The sequence below is a fragment of the Lepisma saccharinum genome, chromosome 9, assembly GCF_977018435.1.
Source record: "Lepisma saccharinum chromosome 9, izLepSacc3.1, whole genome shotgun sequence".
Lineage (NCBI taxonomy): Eukaryota > Metazoa > Arthropoda > Insecta > Zygentoma > Lepismatidae > Lepisma > Lepisma saccharinum.
This window is the reverse complement of record NC_139237.1, coordinates 68,467,905-68,488,955: the sequence shown is the minus strand read 5'-3', so window position 1 is coordinate 68,488,955 and position 21,051 is coordinate 68,467,905. Positions and strand designations below refer to the sequence as shown.

Below are 21,051 nucleotides of genomic sequence, written 5' to 3'. Positions count from 1 at the left end.
ATCATTTATCTTGAAAGACGGTTTCTTGAAGAGTAAGCATTAGCAGTAGAAATTGCACTTTTCTGAAACATGGCTAATTTTTTCCGCGCCATCTAATTGTTTCTCATAAACACATGCACATTCTCCTAGCACCTTGATAGATCAACATTAAAATACACTAAAATTCACTAATTCCATTCAACACACCAAATTTTAAATTCTTAAAAATCTTACCTACCTCCAGAAATTGGTGATAAATGTCAATGGGATAAGAATGTGACGATGGAAATACCAGTAAAATGGAGACACACACAATTCTGATTAAAAAGTCACACACTTGTTGAGTTAAGAATCGATATATTGTGAATAAATGAAATCTATTGGCAACGCGAGTTGATTCGGGTTGAAATTGTTCTTGAATGTCTTGACGGTGACGTGAGTATTCCTTCAAGGGGGGTAAATTTCTCGTATCGGGCAAACAGATTTCTTCAAATAATATCTTCTTGGATATTATACAGAACTCCATACTATTATTTTTACTTTGAACATTCAACATATCTAAATAGATAAGATTTATCAACCTGGCCAGTGTGGGGATCGAACCCACGACATTCGCGTTATTAGCACGACGCTCTAACCAGCTGAGCTAACCAGCCACTATACGAAGACAAATTAGAAAATAAATTAACGATGTGAATTGAAGCAGTTCTTGATAATGAAGTCACTCCAGAAAATACTCTGTAATACGAAATTATCTCCAAATGATGTGATCCATTATAAAATCATTTGTCTTGAAAGAGGGTTTCTTGAAGAGCAAGCACTAGCAGTAGAAATGGCTCTTTTCTGAAACATGACTAATTTTTTCCGCGCCATCTAATTGTTTCTCATAAACACATGCACATTCTCCTAACACCTTGATAGATCAACATTAAAAGAAACTAAAATTCACTAATTCCATTCAAAACACCGAATTTTAAATTCTTAATAATCTTACCTAGCTTCAGAAATGAATGATAAATGTCAATGTGATAAGCATGTGACGATGGAAATACCAGTAAAATGGAGTCACACACAATTCTGATTAAAAAGTCACACACTTGTTGAGTAAATAATTTTACATATATTTTGGAAAAATATATAAATGTTGAATTTTATGTTATTTGAAAAATAAATCCCCCCAAAAAATTTCGATGGCGCACCCTGCGTCATAATACCCCACTGTGGGCACCCCTGAATTTGAGCACCTGTGCAAAACGGTATTCCATTTCCAGACCCATTTGTAGTAAAGATGTTCACATGAGATTAAAATTTAAAGTACAAAACTACTGCTACATGATTTTTATTACAATCTAGTCGATTATTTATCAAGTAGAAATGTCTAGATTACAATAAAAGAATATACGCAGGGTGTCAGTGCGCAATATCGACAAACATTTACAGTGCGTAGAGCTTAGCATTTTTTCCCTCTAATATTTTACGCGTTAACGCCTCGTTTTGGAGCTGCAAGTTCTCGAAAAACTGTGATTTCTATCCTGCATGTATGCAAAACTGAGCTAAAGGTCATAGTTACCACATTTGTTAATTTTTTCAGTCGGAAAAACACTCTAAAAGAGATAAAATGCTTCGGAAACAGTAATTTGCTCCCAGTGACCAAGTGTTCACACTCCAAAAGCCAGTCTTCGCTTCGATTAGTCACACAGTCTGTCAATATTGTACTAAAAAGTTTGTATTTTTTGACGGAAAGAATAAATGAATGTGGTAACCATGAACCTGGAAATCTCCTATAACGGCTGGGGGTTCGACATGCTGACTCCACGTCACCCCATTAACTGCAATCGGGAGATCGCCCTAGGCCCTTAAAGGGCTGTCGAGCCACGGGTTATTATTTTATTATTTAACCATCATTGTTGCATATATTGAAGATAGAAAAAGCCGTTTTCGGGGGCTCGTTGCGTCAAAACGTTTAGTTTTACTTTACGCCCCCTCGCGCTGTAAAATTTTGATGGTGTTGTAAAACTTCAACCTATAATGTGTGTGTGCGTATATGTAAAGTTATCCTATTATAACGGAAACCATAAACATTATTATCCTCTTGCAGCTGAACCTGTGATTGAATACGTATTAAAGAATCACGATGGCAACTTCCATTACCTATATGTTGACGTTGGGGACAGAACTTTGTAAGTAACTATTCAACTGCAGGAGTGTGCAATGCTTATCGTCGCTACCGATATATCCAGATAACATAAATTTCAATCTTGATTCTGCTGGAGAGGTGAGAAAAAAAGGGTTCATCTTTTAAAACCCAGAAAGATTCCTTCGAAATAGTTTTACACCTTTCAACAAACCATGAATTGAGCGAAAGGGTTAATCTCAGGGCTTCATCATGTCAGCTTCTCCGTTAGCATGATCCGTTTTCGTAGAGTACTTGCATCATGTTATCCGACCGGAAAAATAAATATCAGTGACAACAATAAATCTGTAGTAACATGATAAAACAAGGCTTGAACTAAAGGTTTTTTCTAATATTACGGCGGTCGGTGACGAATTAAGGTGGGTGCTATTGATGCTGCAGCATTAGGTCCATTCCTGAAATAGACCCAGATGAAAACAGACGAGAAAATTTTCCGAAAGCTGAACAGTTTTCTTTTGCTATATTAACCTGAAAATACATCTTTGAATGACATTTGGAGCCCCAATTTTGGACGCCTAGACACAGCGTTACTTATTATACACTTACTATTATTCTTTGCGTTGTGAAGTAACTATAACGTCGTTGTGTTTATTGTTCACCGAAGATTTCAGGTTAATGCTATCAATTTTACGTTAAACAGTTTACTTAGTAACAACATTAGGCCAAATTTCGTCTTAATCCGACTCTGGCGGCGGCCAAGGGAAGTGGGGAGCGGCGGAGCGACCAATCCAGCACGATCAGAAACGCAGGAGCCAGTTGTACAAGGTTCACGTAGTACTTCTTCCTGCCGCGTTGTAACTCTCGGCGCCACCGCTGTTGTCTGGTTGGTCTGCGGCGTAATCCCCGCTCCCCACTACGTTCTCTGTCGTCTATAGGACGTTGTTGCCACTGATTTCGGCGCATGCGAGCAAACGTGGCGACAGGCCGGACTGCGAGCTGTAATGTGTAGGTGCAAGCACAGATGTCTACACCACCAGAACATTCACGTCCTTGACAACGTGGCAACAACGGACACGTGAAGGAAGCGGCGACGCCTGGTAGGCAGAAGACAAAGCACGTGCTGTCTCCAAGTCTTCTGCCAATGGTTGAAAACAGTCACGTGACGACCGGGAAAGTTTGCTAGCAGAAGAAAATGTATGGTTTGGCGCGAACTGTGCCAGGTTAAACCTATTGCAATGCAGGACCGGCCGTCGTAAGAGTAGAAAAGACCTATAGCAAAAAAAGTTACCAAGAAAAGTTTTCGCATTGATGATCTCTACACAGTGTCAAATTTCATCAGTGGTTAACTGAGAAGCCTTGTGCTCAATAATAATATTTAATAATTACGTAATATTAACAATTATGTTGTGTTAAGTGTGGAAATTTTTCGAGAAATGAAAGATTATGTTTTCACTTTTCCAAATATAAGGGCGTCGCAGATACGTATAGCGCAGGGCCTCGTGTTTCCTACCAAATAAAAACTTATTTTCTGACAGATGGATGTATAGAATGGTTTCTCATGTCTTGCATTTTCTATTCGTTAATAAGTGGTTATTGAGTGTAGCCAAAAACTTCTCTTTACCAAACTGTCAATAAACTTTGTTACAATGAAGAATCCTTGAAGTGATGTTTCGAGCAAGAAAATTGTACATTTTTATCCATCAACGTCGCTGAGTATCCGTTGTCGAGATATTTTATACAGAGTATCCTATATCCTTTGCCGTGCGTATCAATGCAGTATATTCATCGCGTGTGTAATCCCGTTAATCTTCCTGATATTACGTTTTGAAATTTCAAAATTTCTATAAAGACAAGCGACCACGAACAATGCTGATGATTTCTTATAATGTAGCCAGAGACAGCCGTATTCTTCTCACTCAAATAGATCGTCCCAGGTTGAAGTCCTGCCTAGGAATTGGTTTCTTAGTGTTTCATCATGAATTTAATCAAGTCATCATTCATTTTCATTAGTGTAAAGTGACAGAAAAGAGACTTAAATTTTAAAAAAGAGCACTGTTTTTGGACTCTAATGTCACTTGTCAGCTGACATCCACTTTCCGTTGGGAGTGTGTGGCAGTGCTGTGACCCTCCCGTGCCCCATACTGGATGCTAATACCTGGCTTTGATTTATTGCTTAAGTTGTGGATATTCCAATTTCTAAAAGGAATAGTAGAATAATCTATATAGTTGTTTAAGACGACCTAAGTTAATAAAAATTTTAATTAAAGAAAAATACAAAGTTTCTCATATTTGTTTAATTCTTGTTTCAGTTTTAAAGATCCAGACTGCATCTTCCGTAAGAATGAGAAGCTGAAATTGACAACTGTGCCTACGTTGCTACGCTGGGGAACATCCCACCAACGTCTGGAGCAAGCGCAGTGCTCAAATGCTGATTCCATAAGGGCTCTATTGCCATAATGACATGGGAGGAAAGATACGAGACTTTGCAGATAGTTTCGTTAAGTGCATAAGTCAACTTCTTTAGTGTCTCTGTTCACACCTGCTAGTTGTATTCCACAGATCTTCAACCATTTTGTAAAGCAAAATAAAACCTTGAAAAATACTCATAATGTTAATTGACGACTAGTATGAGAAATGATTCCCTACTCAACTGCTGGTTCCATGGGGAATAATCATCTATGTAAAAATAATTCTATTTGCAGTGTTTCCTTTTGCTTTATTCTTGTTATAGGAGACTTCACATCGAAGCGATAAGCGACACAAGAATTGGTATCATAATGGGATATCAATTAATGAATAATTGAAACTGTTCAACGGAGTGATGCGAAATGCAACTTATGTTGCACGTCATTACTTTACTTGGACCGCTCTTATATCAACAGGATGAGAGGTATATATCCTCGGTCTGTTTGAAGGGCTAGCAGGTTTACAGCTTTTCACAAAGAAAAGGGCTGAAGTGTTAATCCAAGCGTGCAGAAATACACATAACTCTCTTGAGTTCGAAACTTTCTTCAATAAAAAAATTATTCAAGGAACACTAGTTACTAGATATGATCAATACTACTAAACTATAAATCTGTTCCTATCGTTAAGAACAAAGAGGTGTAACAAACACTGTAAGTAATAACAATCTAAAATAAATATTGACGTCAATAGTGTACCATTCAATAATACTCCTGCAGAAGAATAAAAAATTCAAATTTCGAATTATCCAAAAATTAACGGACAGTGGAGCGATTGTATCGAAAATTCTATGTAACGTGTAGCAAAATATATTTTGAAAATTTATTTATTCAACTAAAAGGTTTCCTTCGAAAATTTACCTTGGAAATTCATCGAATATCCTCACGAAAATATCACTGTCACACGGAGTGAACAAACGATATTTTCTTTATTGACATCCCTTTATCACCATATCATGCAAGAGTCCGGATGTAAAAAAAAAAATACAGAAATAATCCTACGTTCTTTTGACGGTAGTCAAAATCCAGTAATTTCAGAAAGTTGTATCAAGAAGACATACCCAGGTTAACGCATAAGGAACGCTCTAAAGATTAACATTCCCTTCTTAAAAATACCAGTAATATCTCCATTGTGTAACTTGGATATGATACACAACCTCGTACTATCATTTTTTCTTTGAACATCCAACATATCGAAAAAGATAAGATTTACGATCCTGGCCAGTGTGGGGATCGAACCAACGACATTCGCGTTATTAGCACGACGCTCTAACCAGCTGAGCTAACCGGCCACTATACGAAGAGAAATTAGAAAACAAATTAACGATGTGAATTGTAGCAGTTCTTGATAATGAAGTCACTCCAAAAAATACTCTGTAATACGAAATTGTCTCCAAATGATGTGATCCATCGTAAAATCATTTGTCTTGAAAGAGGGTTTCTTGAAGAGTAAGCACTAGCAGTAGAAATGGCACTTTTCTGAAACATGACTATTTTTTTCCCCGCCATATAATTGTTTCTCATAAACACATGCACATTCTCCTCACACCTTGATAGATCAACATTAAAAGACACTAAAATTCAATAATTCCATTCAACACACCGAATTTTAAATTCTTAAAAATCTTACCTACCTTCAGAAATTGATGATAAATGTCAATGGGAAAAGAATGGAAATACCAGTAAAATGGAGTCACACACTTGTTGAGTTAAGAATCGATATATTGTAAATAAATTAAATCTATTGGCAACACGAGTTGGTTCGGGTTGAAATTGTTCTTGAACGTCTTGACGGTGACGTGAGTATTCCTTCAAAGGTGGATCTTACCTCTGGTAAATTACTCGAATCGGACAAACAGATTTCTTCAAATTTACAGGAGCAATTACTTACCGAATGCAGTTTCTTTATACTTGTGGAAGTTCGGGAAAGTGTTTCCTCGCATCGTTTATTGAATTTTGCCGGCAAATCATCTATTTTTCGATATAAATGTGTGACCGATGCACGAAAGCTCTTGTACACTTCGCAACATCTTATTTGACCGCCCCGAAAGAATTGTAAGTCCCGAAATCGTAAACTTAGCAACATTGCACTTCAGCTCCAGGTGAGAGTAGCCAACTTTGAGTAGGTCCTACCACTAGACGGAAAACGCTGCGGTGATAGGTTTTCAATTTAACACTTTCCATGAATTTAGAAACTATAAACCGCTATTATAAGACACAATCAAACAGAAATAATAAATTGGAAAAAGAACCTTGAAGGATATTTACGATTCTGCTTGACCGACTTGAAATTTGGGGGGTTTGGAACACTGAATAGAGTTTATCTCCACCTGGAGGAAATTGCCATCAAGTTTGTGCAGAAAGAAGCAAATTTGTGAGGAGTTTATGCGACATTTTATTTACAATACCTTGCATAATATCGAACAGTTCTCAAAAACATATATTTTACACGACTTGTCTAGAAAATGTGCTTGAAACACAAGAAGGTGGGAGTCTTCATAAACGTCAACATGTTTTTAAGGGTATAACGTCATGAAGTTAACGTAGAGCAGTTGTTTAGGCGCTACTATCCTTATTTTTCATCAAACGTGAAAGGTCGCGGGTTCAAATCCCACCCTCTCCTCTTTTTTTTCCTTTTTTTTTGTTTGCTGAAAAGATACCGTTGATATTAGAATATTTAAAAAATGAATCCAATGCACACTTGAGGGACGTCCCTTCTGCGCATATTTCCCCTTAGAAGTTGGAGATTTCCAGGATTTAAAGTTAAAACTTTTCTTTTTAGTTATTGTTCATATGTTGTGTTAACACACACATCATGATTAATTCACAAATCACATATATATATATATATGTATTCAGGATGCAAAATGTAATGTTATTTAAGATATGTATTGTTTGTTCTTCACTGACACCTAAAATATTGATTATTTGATTTCTATATACTAAAAAAAGATATACAGTTATGTTATATAGTGATGTAGTGCAGTACTGTAACGAAGGAGAGCGTTTAATGAGTTCGAATTGCTAAGATTGGTAATTTTATGTTCGTTCCTTCGTAATAACTGTTGTCAATCCCCTCACCACCATCTTGCCATGCGTCTAAAACTAATAGTAAATCGCTAATTAACATAAATAAATTGTTATTGCGACGAAGGCCGATTCGATAAGAAACTACTAATAACTATTTATATAGTGAGTGACAAACCAAAAATTCAAAACCTCATAATGATCGTTCATTCCTCACTGCTTTGTATCTAAAATGTTTGTCTTCTTTGAACAGAAAGTACGAGTATCAGATATAACAAACTTTCCACACTAACTTTGCAATATTCGAAACCATCATTACAGACTTAGCTCTATGTAACTTGATTCTGCGCATTCCACGTGGCATGTGACTTCCTGCTATCATCGAAATAACTTTCTCTTACTATTTCCTTTCCTCTCGTGAAATACAGAGACCAATGTTAACTTCTTAGCGCGGTGGATAAACTTTACACCCAACGATATACTCCTGAAAAAAACCCTGCCTAGGTGGAGAATCGAACCTACGACCTCCCTCGTAAGAATCAAGCACGCTACCTCTTCTCCAGGTAGCTCATGTTAAAATTTGCTACCAGTTTGAATAAACCAATTCACACATAATGTCATATCTATAATTTCCTCATGGCAATTTTCATGAGGAAACGAATTCAGATAAAATCGAGAAACGCTGAAAGGGAAAAATGATGACCATGTCTATTGGCGTTTTGTCATATTTTGTAAATTGTGTAAAAATTCGGTGTTTTGAACAAGCAATCGTTTAGTTACGAAGTATTTTTTTTTTTTTTAATAATGTAGGAACAGGAGAGCGAAAAGGAGTCATTTGAACCAGACCCCGTTTGACAAGAAACTTCAGCTTTTTCCCCAAGACTGTATGAAAAGAGAGAGAGGAACGTATGAAATATAAAATATGTGTGAAATTAAAACAATGGAAACCTTGAAATGTAATACTAACGAACTTCAAACTATGAAAAACATATTTTCGTGGTGGAAAACTCCAAGTCATTTTCGGAATATGAACTTGATGTTTTTCTTTATTATGAAGTGGAGATATGGGACGATACGATACCTCAGCAAGAAAATTTTAAGTAAGCTACCTCCAACTTTTTCAATGGTTATAATTACTAATTAGGGTCCGGAAGTTGATGAAAAATCAATTTTTTTCTGACCCTTAAAAACAATGCTAAACCTGATATCATGTCCGTTTCCCTTCAGTTAGAGCCGGAAAGCACTTTCTATTTTACATTTTTTTTGATTTTTCGGCCTTTTTTGGCTTTTAGTTTATTTGTCAGTATTTTTAACAGTTTTTGTTGCATTTTTACTTATTTTTGAGGTTTATTTTTCTCCTCCCCTGTTGTTTCGTGCATTTTAAATGCATTTACTAGTAAAACTTAGATATTTAGATTTCTTGACATGGTCCTTTTAGCAAATTCACCATGAATCGAAAATACGGTCAATGGAAAAGCATAATATTATTCTTGAATTTGATTTGAATTTAAAATTTTGGGTGCCTCAGCACTAAGGCTATTTTGCACCCGTCACTAGTGTTGCTCACGGGACGGGACATGTCCCGTCTCGTCTCTTGTCTCGTCTCGTTTTCGAGACGAGACACGAGACGGGACAAGCCTTTTGAAATTCGAGACGGGACGAGACGGAATGCCTTTCTCGTCTCGTTTTCGAGACGAGACACGAGACGGGACGGGACGGCTTTTGAAAAGTCTCGTCTCGTCTCGAATGTCTCGAAAAAATAAAAGCATATATTTAATCAGTTGCAAATACTTGTTTGCTTGGAATAAAGTATTTCAATTAGAAACGTTGATAAACGTGTATTAAGTCAAAAGAGAGGAATAAATGAATACTTAAGCTTATTTTCAATACTCTTTCTAAACATAGCATTACTCCCCATTTTTGTTTTTCAATTTATTCCAGGTTAAAACTTAATGTAACGATAGTACTCCAGATACTAATACAATTCTGAATAACATGAAGTAAAAGGGCAGGTAGAGAAGGTGGAAGGAGGGGCCAAAAGATCGTGGAGTGTATGCGTCCGAGGTTTATCTTGTGAAAATAGTCTCAGCTCTATAGGTTGGAAAGATAAACGGACCGACGGATAGGGTTTATTATTATTATTTAATTTTTACATCAAAGGGTGTACAGAAGTGAATGTTATTAGGAAGTAGGAAAAACATTGTGGGAAACATGGCAGTACAAATTGATAAGGAGTTGTTGGGAAAGTTATTAAGGAGTCCAAGATATTAGCAAGACTAAGAGAAGGAGATAATTAGGGACAAATAATCTTGCATTATTCCACTCCGAACAGCTGAGAGATAAAGAGGAGGAGAAAATATGGGAAATATGGAAAGAAGTAATGTGGTGATTTTAGTGTTTACAGGGAACCACGACAAGATTTTACCACATGATTATTTGCACGGGTTGCGAAATTATTAGAAGGTTATGGAAATTTCAGATATGTCTTTGTTGAGAAAATTCTTGTTGTTTCCCTCAGGCATTCTGCAGGTGGTTGGATTCGATTTTTTTACGTCCGTTTGAAGATTATTTCCAATGCTTTTTTTTTATTTATGTATTTCTTATTTAAGGAGAATACTATTCCTTGGATTGTAATAACGAAATACTGAGGCTGATATAGAATAGATTTCAAATGAAGGAAGTGCACTAAGTTCTGTATAATCGTCGTAAAAGGAAACTTTGTTCTATGGGGACTCCCCGATGGTACAGTGGTAGCGTCGTCACCTTGTAAGCAAGGGGTTGCCAGGTTCGATACCCGGTAAAGGAACATAGCGATTTGAATCCCACTTTAAAGTGTGGGTCCAGTCCCGATTAGCCTTTCTGTGAATTAGATGAAGGAATGTTGTAGCTGTTCTTTTTATTCTGTGAATTAAGCCTTCACGTTCATGAGCAAAATACATATAGTATCTACTGTCTACATTTTCAATCGTTACTAAACAAATTTCACAAAGTAGTTTTATCAAACATCAGAGGGAAGCTGACAGCAATGTCAGGGTGGCGGGAGCCTGTTTACGGCCAGGGTGTATTCCGAGACTATTTTTCGCCGTTCCCCACTGACAGAGGTTTCGCTTTGAACAATGGACACCGTTGCTTCAGGGGGCAAACACCAAACATAGGGGCGAGGTTTACCTGTAGTAGCGGGTAAGTGCCGTAAATCCAGGCCTAGGAATGAAGGTTGATGCAAGGGAGGGGCAATAAAAATTCTGTAATTTTCTTTGTTTGCTGACAGGAAGTTTTGCAGGAAAAGCTGAAAAGGAAAACGGCAAACTTTGAATGAAAGAGGGACAGTGAACACAAGTTATTTGTATTATTCGCCGACACACAAGCTTCCATTTCGAAGGTGAGGCTATCAGCAGCGAAGTTATTAGAGAGTTGGAAGCAGTGACGACGCCAGAGGGGCAGGGGGACGCCCCATGTCAGACACTTCGCCCCCCCTCACTCGGACCCCCCAACTGAAGTTAATTAAATATCGAATAATAAGAGAGTTAATTTATAAGAGTATGACGATTTTCACCTTTTCAAAGTGGTGTATTCTGCATGATATCACTTTCCTGCTTATAATACCAACTTGATTAACAAATATTAATTTGCTTCGTCAAAGATTGGAGCGCCGACCTGGGCATAGGTGATTTCTCATTCATTTATGTCCTGTAATAGCCGAGATTAACCTAAGTTTTAACCAGTCTTAAGAACTGGGAAAAAGTGTTGAATGTGGATGATTTTAAAACATCACGAATATTTTCAGAACCACAAGACATCATCTGTAGTACGGGCAAATTATTCTAATCGTGGTCGTTAGTGACAACGCTAATTATTAAAAGACATTGAAAGTTGATTCAAGATTTGGTTGGTTGGTTGATTTGGCGTTTGAAGTCCACTTTATGCACAGTAAGGCTAATCGGGACTGGACTTATAGTTTAAAGTGCCTCCACTGGGTATCGAACCCAGGACCAAAGGTGATCGAAGAAAACCAGACACTGCATGTCAGTTGTTGTGGATTCATCGCGGTTTCTTACTATTCAGGGACTTGAATTTCGAGATGATGAGTCTGAGCCAAACCTTAACAAAGGGAATTTTTCGATACTCTTGAAGCTAATGAAGGGATATTATTTGGAAATGTATTGAACGTGAACCTTAAAATGCAAATTACACTTAAAATTCGATTCAAAACATATCGCGGTTAGGTAAAAGAACGCTTATTAGGATTTGCCACTCTTCAATCATTAGATGCAGGTTCGCTCTTTCTCGTACATATCAAAATCGAAGAACTTCTTCCCAAGAACTCCATAGGTGCCTGTAATTGTGTAGCACAGACATACGTTGGAGTGGTAGAGTAAGAGTAAGTATTGCCAGGGTCAGAATATTTCTTGAATTATGAGATAACTGTAACCTTTGTCCGATTTTTTTATCCTGTGATATCATTTCCCTGAAAGGTGAAACACAAATTTTGCCCAAAACTCTTCAGCATTACGAAGATGGTTGTCCTTAAAATCTTTGAAAAGGCTTGCTCGAAACAGGATGCTGGATGCAAACTGCCTCATTTGGCTGTTCTTGCCATTGAGAAGAAATGTCAAGTCCTGAACGTACCAAATGTGGGCAATGTGTTCTCCAAAGCACATAGAGCAGAATTCTCCTACAGGAGAATTTCACTTCACTAAGTGCCTCACATTGTTTCTAATACTTAAGAAGATTCATTTCTTCCAACGTCACGTTTATTTTGCAAGAAAATTAAACTCTTAGAAGCATTATTTTGATCATTTATATTATTATCTTATAACTTAAATATTTATATCAGTAGTTTCATCTCAAGAAAGACGATGAATTATAAAATTATGAATGTCTTTCAATACTGAAATAGGCCACTAGAGACAACGCAACTTACTAATAAAAAAGAATTAATGTCTTTATTAAAATGAATCATGTGGAGATAAACTCGTAATCAAGAACTAAATTTAGGCAGTAAACGTCCACTCTAAATAAAAGACACACACAAAACACCATACATGAATATAATAATAATTATAATAATAATAATTATTATTATATAAGTATATATATGTGTAGTGTTTTCGGGCGTTTTAATGTGCCTGCCCCCTTAAAATATTTTGTTGCCAGGCTCCCCCCCCCAAGTCAAATTTCCCTGGCGCCATCACTGGTTGGAAGTAAATTTATTAGGACGAGGAAAGTAACATTAGCTGTTGACAGTGTTGCACCAAAGGACGTGATATGTGCTACTGTTTGTATAAATGATAGGGAATTTAAGCAAAAAATTATAATTGTTGAGACTGGAGAGTTGTTTCCTTCATTTCATCTTAGGAAGAGGTTTTCTGAGACAGAGTGGGATTATTTTACACATACATGGGAAAGGGTGGTTGTTTAAAGATAGAGACGTATTTTGCACATTTTTTAAAAGTTCAGATAAAACTAGAATTTAGCCTTACTGTTATGAAAAGAAATAACGCAGTACGGGGAAATAATAACTTCACATTTTTCGCACCTGGTGGGATGCAACACAAGAGTATTGCAGGAAGTCTATGAACGAGGATGAAGAAGGATATGTGAAATTTGACTTACCTGCGGGTGAATTAGTTTATTCTAATATTCTTAAGGTTGATATATATTTTTTTTAAGTCCACTTGATTCGCAAATAGGCTAAATCGCGAACCGACCTACAGTTTAAAGTGCGATCCGATCCACTTTGTGCCTCCGTTGAGCATCGACGCGAGGACCCTTCATTACAAGACCTCGACGTTATTACTACGCCATCGTGGAGGCACCCAATTTACACAAATATGTTGATTCCAATAACACGTTATATGCATAATCTGATAATGATGAACTTTGGGTGCATCTAAACATATTTGTTTCAACTATAGCATGTCTAAAAGAATCATTGAAGTTGGGATTTTTATAACTTCAGGAGGCACGGCTCTGTAAACATGCGATATAAACTTAATGCAGGTTTTGTCACGTTTCTTTGCTTCGTAAAACATACACTTTTGCAGGAACGGCTTCTTGCATCCTCCTGGGGCCTTGCTCTAGCTAAACAAAAAATATATTTGTTTAGCATAATCGAGGGTTACTTATTCCTGCCGAACTTACTAGAAAACAAGGATTCTATTGGGATCATACTGCTTTGAATGACAGTATCAATGAAGTTTTATGTACGCTACTACTTATAATAATGAGCATAAAATATTAATCAGGAACTTTATTTTTCGTCAACTGGATGTAACATCTTTTTTTGTTATTCAGGAAATATTCAATTCATCACCTTTTTTGACATTAATTTTCTTGCCAGGACAGCTGTTATTATGCAGATTTTGACGATCTTAACTACACGTAAGCTAGATATTAGCTAATATTCGTGCTGTTATATTACTATTCTTCTACCATCTTTGTAACATGCCATGCAATAACAACAATAGAATTGATTAATTTATATATTCAAGTGAATAGACCTATGAATTATATTAATGCATTAATTTAAACATTTGCTTAATTGTTGTCGTTAATGTTATTATTATCATTTTTTCTGAAACACTTTGCTCAGACACCCTCCCCCGACATATATTTCTAGATGCGTGCCTGCCGAAGGATAAATTAGATCAAGCGGTGGTGGTACCGGACTTAGAGGCTAAAGGGAAAACAAAGAAGTATGTGCATCATAAGCTGGGCATAAGAAACAGCACAATATCATAAAGAAACACTTTTTGAAACTTATGTCATAGAAGATGTTTAACAATATTAAGAACAAAAAATGCTTTCTATTTGTAATATACTAAATATTGAAATTTTAAATAGTCTTTTGTGTTCGTACTACACATTTAAAAACTTTTTTGTTACTCCCCAGCGCCAAGCTTAGAATTTAAAGAAAAAATGTACATTTTCATAGTGCACGGAAGTTCGACATTCAGAAAGAAAGAAGGTCTATTGGAAAACATTTAAAGACTTCCAAAAGGTACAGCAGTAATGAAAAAGAGCACTCACTTATACCGTGTTTGTTACAACCTGTCCGGCTTCCCGCGGTAGCTGATCGCTGGCTTTTCTAGCATAAACCAAGCGGTGTTGCTGCTGAAGACCGCCTGAACTCCGTGCTGGGGAAAGCCAAAGCCAGGCAGCAAATTAAAATACCCAACGTGGCAACAACGTCTACGTAAGCTCCTCTCTTCTGGCTTCCATTCGCTCCTCGCTGCCCAGCAGACGACTTTTTTCTCGTTTCTCATTGGCACCAAAACTGTCGAGCGATCCCTAGCGCGGGAAACGGGACAGGTTCTAACAAACTTGGTATAAATGTACGATGGATAGACAGTTGTATGAAGCGAGAAAAACCACAAAGTAGATTTCATAAGATACCTAGCAATCTGTAACCAACAAACTGCATTTTTAATATCAATGTCCTCATGATTAACGGACCTTATTTATTCTCACCACGCAATGGGTAAAATATTTGGAGCTTTATCCCACTTTCCGGAAAAAATATATCGTGTTTCTGCTACTTTTGACTTTTGTTGGCATGATATCCCGGATCACTTTTACGAGACGAGACGGGACAAAACGAGACGGGACAAAACAAGACGGGACAAAACGAGACGGGACGAGACGAGACGAGACAGAACCCTTCGAGACGGGACACGAGACGGGACAAACGAATATTTTCGAGACGAGACACGAGACGAGACAGCATTTTAACGAGACGGGACGGGACAGACCAAAGTCTCGTCTCGTCTCGTCTCGTGGGCAACACTACCCGTCACATTATACGGGGTCCAGCCCCTTATCTTTACACATAACAACTCTAACGTTGCATAACTAAAATCATAAAATATTAAAATCTTGTGACTTTCGTTAAAAACTGAGGCTGTAAAGAGGCACTCAGCACACATAAGGACAAAAGAACAGGACAATACAAACAAAATTATACTGGCCATGGGGCCAGTCGCCAGAGCCTCGTTAGTCTGCAGTCCAGGGTGTACTACGTCGAAGTGAGGTTGACTATTGGGTGCACTACGTGGAAGGAGCACCCCTTACACCCTAATATTATTCTTAACTGAAATGTTTGGCAATGGATTAAAATACTTTGTGTGAAGATCTACTTTGAGGTTCTTTTTCTGGACACTATTATCGCTTTAATCTGTAGTTTTAAAGTAAAATTAGTCACAATATTAAATGCAATTACACTCTCGTATACGCGAAGCAGAACTGTATTTTCGGATGCTGGCCGACTACAGTATCATAGAAGGCCCACTCTGAAAGGAGATGAATTGGTTGATTTGGTGTTTTAAGTTAACTTTATGCATAGTAAGGTTAATCGGGACTGGACCTACAGTTTAAAGTGGGATCCGAACGGAATGCATAAAATAACGTGAACCGCGTGGTGTAGGGAGATCGTTAGCTTATGGAATGGAAGGTCATGGGTTCAAACCTACTTCTTTGCAAAATCTTTCTCGGGAAGTAAACGGCTTTGGACGAGAATGCTTATCTACGTTTCTTGGATATTTCCGTTGATATTTATGCGATTTATGTCCAGCATTTCCGGATGCAGAAAGTTGAAATGTTCTTAATATGTGTTAACTTATAACAGCTGAATGAAAGGAAAAGTATTTACTAAAATCCTGCCAATCACTGAAAGAATAAAAACATTAGTAGAAGCATTACTTGAGGCATGCACAGTGGCGACGATTATGGAGTGTGGAGGGGCAGATGACCCCGCACTATGTTAAAAATTATCTACAAAGGAAAACAAACTGTCCTTGACACCCTCCCCACACCTTGCTCCTTCAGTTTTGAGACCCAATCGCCGCCACTGAGCATGCATCGCATAAATATTTACAGTAATATCATATAATATTATATTATGTTATTAGAACACTTCGTACTCGGTAAATAAAAAGGAAAAAATAAGGAAAGGGTGGGATTTGAACTTACGATGTTTCGATCTTGACGAAAAGAGTAAAAAAAACGAAAGTGCTGTCATCTAACCAACTACTCTAGGAGATTGCTAACAGAAAGCTCAGTAAAACACGTTAATTTCAGTTGAAGCAACATTGTGCCGGAGTTTCGAACCATTATTCGCCAAGAACCAACGAAAAGACACACTTTGCTGAATCGTTTGGTGTTGTGCACGGTATATTTACTAAACATTTCGCATAAAATCATCATAAATTTGCCTTCTTGAATTCAAATGTGACGTCAATTCTTTCCAGGTGGATGAGAACCTGTTCAGTGTTTCACAATGCACATATATTTTCCTATTTTCAAATTCAGAACGAAGAATCTTGAAATATTTTCAACATTCGCATTTCTACTTAACATTTTTTTGTCTACTCGTATATTTTATTACTGCTTTAGAGTACCTTTACTTTATGGAATGTGAAAGAATGAAAAAAAAATCACGAGCGTTTTCATTCAGGAAGAAGAAATGTTGCAAAGTTGGCTACTCTTAGTTGGCTCTGAAGCGCTATGCTGCCAAATTTACGAATTCCGGACTTTGAAGTTTTTCAGGGCGGTCAAATAAGATGTTGCGAAGTGTACATCCATTTACTTCCAGGTGGATGTAGCCTGTGTGTGATGACGTAATTCCGGTCAGTGTTTCCAAACACGTGTTTTTGTAACTGAAGAAGGTAATTTTCCGCAAATGGTTTGTGGGGCTATGCGAAAATGGAGTGTGGGGCTACGCATATTTTTTCTAAACAAATTTTTAACTATTGTAACCTGAAAGTGACCCTACCTAACCGAAGCATACCGGAAATGGTTTGTGGGGCTGAGTAGGTATTTTTTATGCAGTGGGGTGGAAACACTGCATGCAGAGTACGGTAGTGAAACTGTGACCGCCATGTTGCATGTTACCGAATGCCAAAAGAAACAAAGAAAACTTATTCGATATGTCGCAAATATAGCTTATTTCCGTGAAATAAGCAAAATGCCACATTCAGCAAAGTTTCTCAATGCAGAATACGTAAGTACGAATATTCAAATTAAATGATGTAGCAAATTTCAGCAGTTTGTCCGATACGAGTAACTTTACTCTTACCTCTTTTCAAGTTCCGATCGGTTCTGGATATCTCCTTTACATCAGACGTTGAGAGAACGAATCAGTTCTCTATACCTTCACGAAAACGTATGGCCAGTGTGGGGATCGAACCCACGACATTCGCGTTATTAGCACGACGCTCTAACCAACTGAGCTAACCGGCCACTATACGAAGATAAATTAGAAAACAAATTAACGATGTAAATTGAAACAGTTCTTGATAATGAAGTCACTCCAAAAAATACTCTGTAATACGAAATTGTCTCCAAATGATGTGATCCATCGTAATATCTTTGTCTTGAAAGATGGTTTCTTGAAGAGTAAGCACTAGCAGTAGAAATGGCACTTTTCTGAAACATGACTATTTTTTTCCCCGCCATATAATTGTTTCTCATAAACACATGAACATTCTCCTCACACCTTGATAGATCAACATTAAAAGACACTAAAATTCACTAATTCCTTTCAACACACGGAATTTTAAATTCTTAAAAATCTTACCTACCTTCAGAAATTCATGATAAATGTCAATGGGAGAAGAATGTGTCGATGGAAATACCAGTAAAATGGAGTCACACACAATTCTGATTAAATAGTCACACACTTGTTGAGTTCAGAATCGATATATTGTGAATAAATTAGACCTATTGGCAACACGAGTTGGTTCGGGTTGAAATTGTTCTTGAACGTCTTGACGGTGACGTGAGTATTCCTTCAAAGGCGGATCTTACCTCTGGTAAATTACTCGTATTGGACAAGCAGTTTTCTTAAATTTACAGGAGAAATTACTTACCGAATGCAGTTTCTTTATACTTGTGGAAGTTCGGGCAAGTGTTTCCTCGCATCGTTTATTGAATTTTGACGGTAAATCATCTATTTTTCGATATAAATGTGTGACCGATGCACGAAAGGTCTTGTACATCCATTTACTTCCAGTTGGATGTAGCCTGTGTGTGATGACGTAATTCCGGTCAGTGTTTCCAAACACGTGTTTTTGTAACTGAAGAAGGTGCGTTTCCACAAATGGTTTGTGGGGCTATGCGAAAATGGAGTGTGGAGCTACGCATATTTTTTCTAAACAAATTTGTAACTATTGTAACCTGAAAGTGACCCTACCTAACCGAAGCATGCCGGAAATGGTTTGTGGGGCTGAGTAGGTATTTTTAGATGCAGTGGGGTGGAAACACTGCATGCAGAGTACGGTAGTGAAACTGTGACCGCCATGTTGCGTGTTACCGAAGGCCAAAAGAAACAAAGAAAACTTATTCGATATGTCGCAAATATAGCTTATTTCCGTGAAATAAGCGAAATGCCACCTTCAGCAATGTTTCTCAATGCAGAATACGTAAGTACGAATATTCAAATTAAATGAACTAGCACATTTCAGCAGTTTGTCCGATACGAGTAACTTTACTCTTACCTCTATTCAAGTTCCGATCGGTTTTGGATATCTCCTTTACATCAGGCGTTCAGAGAAAGAATGAGTTCTCTATATCTTCACGAAAACGTATGGCCAGTGTGGCGATCGAACCCACGACATTCGCGTTATTAACACGACGCTCTAACCAACTTTTTTTTTTTTAAAAAAAAAAGGAAATACCCCCTACACAGAAGTATCCCCCACCATTGACTCTTTTTCTCATTTTACACTTTTCAATTCTTACATTTTTCTTTCTTTCGTATCAACTGGATGAACACAAATACCCATGCCTTACCCGGGACTTGAACCCAGAACCCCTGGCGTTGTAGCGCGCTCTGCTAACCACTTCGCCACGGAGGTCGACAGAGCTAACCGGCCAAGTGAGTCCCTGGACGTACCCGTCTTGTGCAAATAACTTCAATCAATCAACTTCCGCCGTAGTTTGCCGATATGATTCCACAGTGCTCACGAGATTATCACTGTCACAGGAAGTGAACCAACGATCTTTTATTTATTGACATCCCTTTATCACCATATCATGCAAAAGTCCGGGTCAGAAAAATAACATTACAGAAATAATTTTACGTTTTCTTGACGGTAGTAAAAAAATCCTGTAATTTCAGAAAGTTGTATCAAGAAGACATTTCCAGGATAACGCATAAGAAACGCTCTAACGATTAACATTCTCTTCTTAAAAATACCAGCAATATCTCCATTGCGTAACTTGGATATGATACTCAACCTCGTACTATTATTTTTACTTTGAGCATCCAACATAGATAAGATAAGATAAGATTTATGATCCTGGCCAGTGTGGGGATCGAACCCACGACATTCGCGTTATTAGCACGACGCTCTAACCAGTTGAGCTAACCGGCCACTACACGAAGAGAAATTAGAAAACAAATAACGATTTGAATTGAAGCAGTTCTTGATAATGAAGTCACTCCAAAAAATACTCTGTAATACGAAATTGTCTCCAAATGATGTGTTCCATCGTAAATTCATTTGTCTTGAAAGAGGGTTCCTTGAAGAGTAATCACTAGCAGTATAAATGGCACTTTTCTGAAACATGACTATTTTTTCCCCGCCATATAATTGTTTCTCATAAACACATGCACATTCTCCTCACACCTTGATAGATCAACATTAAAAGACACTAAAATTCACTAATTCCTTTCAACACACCGAATTTTAAATTCTTAAAAATCTTACCTAACCTTCACAAATTGATGATAAATGTCAATGGGAAATGAATTGAAATACCAGTAAAATGGAGTCACACACTTGTTGAGTTAAGAATCGATATATTGTAAATAAATTAAAACTATTGGCAACACGAGTTGGTTCGGGTTGAAATTGTTCTTGAATGTCTTGACGGTGACGTGAGAATTCTTTCAAAGGCGGATCTTATCTCTGGTAAATTACTCGTATCGGACAAACAGATTTCTTCAAATTTACAGGAGCAATTACTTACCGAATGGAGTTTCTTTATACTTGTGGAAGTTCGGAGAAGGTTTTACTCGCATCGTTTATTGAATTTTGCCGGTAAATCATCTATTTTTCGATATAAATGTGTGACCGATGCACGAAAGGTCTCGTACATCCATTTACTTCCAGGTGGATGTAGCCTGTGTGTGAAGACGTAATTCCGGTCAGTGTTTCCAAACACGTGTTTTTGTAACTGAAGATGGTAATTTTCCGCAAATGATTTTTGGGGCTATGCGAGAATGGAGTGTGGGGCTACGCATATTTCTTTTAAACAAATTTGTAACTATTGTAACCTGAACGTGACCCTACCTAACCTAACCATACCTGAAATGGTTCATGGGGCTATGCGTCAATGGTTTGTGGGGCTGCGTAGGTATTTTTAGATGCAGTGGGGTGGAAACACTGCATGCAGAGTACGGTAGTGAAACTGTGACCGCCATGTTGCGTGTTACCGAATGCCAAAAGA

At 37.5% G+C, this 21,051-nt stretch overlaps 1 long non-coding RNA gene and 4 other non-coding genes across 5 annotated transcripts; 1 reads left to right on the top strand and 4 right to left on the bottom strand.

Moving 5' to 3' along the window:
* Positions 1 to 561: 561 nt before the first annotated feature.
* Positions 562 to 635, bottom strand: TRNAI-AAU (transfer RNA isoleucine (anticodon AAU)). Its single transcript has one exon. It is a non-coding gene; the product is annotated as a tRNA-Ile (tRNA).
* Positions 636 to 2,071: 1,436 nt separating this feature from the next.
* Positions 2,072 to 4,715, top strand: LOC145992713 (uncharacterized). Its single transcript, XR_014442199.1, has 2 exons — positions 2,072 to 2,159; positions 4,423 to 4,715. It is a non-coding gene; the product is annotated as an uncharacterized LOC145992713 (long non-coding RNA).
* Positions 4,716 to 5,793: 1,078 nt separating this feature from the next.
* Positions 5,794 to 5,867, bottom strand: TRNAI-AAU (transfer RNA isoleucine (anticodon AAU)). The gene has a single exon. It is a non-coding gene; the product is annotated as a tRNA-Ile (tRNA).
* An 11,897-nt stretch (positions 5,868 to 17,764) lies between these two features.
* Positions 17,765 to 17,838, bottom strand: TRNAI-AAU (transfer RNA isoleucine (anticodon AAU)). The gene has a single exon. It is a non-coding gene; the product is annotated as a tRNA-Ile (tRNA).
* Positions 17,839 to 19,899: 2,061 nt separating this feature from the next.
* On the bottom strand, positions 19,900 to 19,973 carry TRNAI-AAU (transfer RNA isoleucine (anticodon AAU)). Its single transcript has one exon. It is a non-coding gene; the product is annotated as a tRNA-Ile (tRNA).
* Between the last annotated feature and the right edge of the window lie 1,078 nt (positions 19,974 to 21,051).